A 2074-nucleotide genomic window follows, 5' to 3' on the forward strand; every position below is an offset into this window, starting at 1 on the left:
GGGGCCCTGCCCTGGGGAGATGCGAGCCCCTGAAGGAGGAGGCCACCTCGGCCGAAACAAACATAAGAGCTCGGCGAAATATACCTGTTGCCCCCAAGAAGGCCATAACGTGTCTCCTTGTGTTCCTTTGGCAGCAACAGCCCTGGCCCCGCCCGCGGACCCCTCCCTCCTCCGCCCCTATCAACGTAAACCGTCGCGTTCCCCGCACCGCCCCGCGCGCCCCGCACCAGTCTTACCCTGCAGCTTTGCCCTGAGCCTTTGAACGGTGTTGGAGTCGCTTGAGGAAAACGTAAGGACGGAAGACATAAGAAAAAATACTCCAAGGAGAGCATGGGGAGTAATTCATAGGTATTTGCTTGGTTAACCGTGGGTAAACTGTAGTAATCTAACGATAACCACCGATTAACCAGAAGCATTTCTGGGCAGTTACGAGGTATTCAGTTGTACCGTGTGGACCGTGTGTTGCTTTGAATGAGCTTCGTTGCGAGTTTGGCTATACCCTTCGGTTGTTTGGCACCACACACTGTTAAACCAAGGGTGAGTCTGCTATACTTTAACTAATGTGGAGCAGTGCCTCGCATTGGCTAATGTGGGGCACCCCCGCGAGAAGGCCCGACACTTTACCCAACGTAAGGCGCAGGGTGTTCTGCTACGTTAGATAATATGAGGAACCAAGGTGCTCCACATTAGCTAATGCGTGACACTAGGTGCTCTACATTAGCTAATGCGAGACACAAGGTGCTCGCTCCACATTAGCTAATGTGGGGCACTAAGTGTATGCACAGAAACACCCGATGCCTCGAGCACCTCGAGTCGCGCAGAGTTAAGGTCTCCAGGCCGGAGGGGGGGGCGGTTTCAGGGATGTGACCCCGGCCCGACTGCTTGGGTTGTCGGCCACTTCATCAAAAACGCGCCGAAAACAGTCCTACCTTTAACGCACGCATGCCCGCGGCGCCGTCACACTCCAGTAGTACGACGCTGGCGTCGGTACGGCCGCTCAGACTAGCCGTGTGGCACGACGGCTGCGGTCATCGGGTAGTCAGCACCGGCACGCTGCCAGGACGAGTGCACGGGTCCGGCCGGCGGGTCACCGGTCCGCGCCATGACCGCCGCCCCCGAGCAGGCCGTCCTGCTGTCAACGCCGCGCGGGTCCCGCCACCGGCACGGCCCACACGGTGTGCGCACCGGGGGAGAACGCCCGACCGCGCAGGTGCGCGAACAACACCCCCGCGTCCGCGGCTCCAGCGCTGTCGACTCTACGCGTGGCTGCAACCCCCGGCGCCTACGTGGTCGGCCTGGTATCGCGGCTGTCGACGGAGACGCCACTTCGGCCCCCTGCTCCGCTCGCACCGCACTGGGCGCCACACTGAGCGCGCAACCCCGCCACCCCGCCCGGCCCCGGGCCGCAACGCGACCCCCCCGTTACCCCTGGAGACGCCAGTCACGTGACCTCCCTCACCTCCTCCCACCCTCTCCGCAACCCCCACCCCTTTACTCCACATCCGTTCGATCAGCTGATGAGGATACCCGCGCCCGCCGGAGACCTGACTACCAGCCGGAGATCACACGTTACTCCAGTGCTGCTTGGACCCGCCGACCCTGAACTAGACATAAACAGAAGGCGGATAGGATCCAATCTTATTTCAAAATTTGGGTGATAGCAGAGAGCAGAGATCATACGGAGATGGTCACTCGTGGTGATTTTTCAACTGTAAATTTCAACTCAATGTTTCAATATGAAATACAGATGTCATATCCTAGACACAAGCTGAAAGAAATATATCCCTGATTAATTTTCCACCCGCCAACTTATTGACACTTCTGCGTTTGTATTTCAAAAGATTAACAAACTCCCGCCTTTGTGCCCACTACTACCAACACACCACATGGAACGACTCCTCCGTGCGTTTCTGTTGGGAACTCATTTTATTCGGAACTAGTTAAAAATGCATGTAAAAATAAATTTGTTTAGTTTTAAAATTTATTCAGTTGCTTTCAATTTTTATTTGGTTGATTAGAATAAACACAAAGGCGTCTCCATTTTTTGTGTAAGCGTTTGCGAACCTTGAAATAA

Source organism: Frankliniella occidentalis, unplaced genomic scaffold, assembly GCF_000697945.3.
Source record: "Frankliniella occidentalis isolate FOCC.00 unplaced genomic scaffold, Focc_3.1 Scaffold41, whole genome shotgun sequence".
Taxonomy (NCBI): Eukaryota; Metazoa; Arthropoda; class Insecta; order Thysanoptera; family Thripidae; genus Frankliniella; species Frankliniella occidentalis.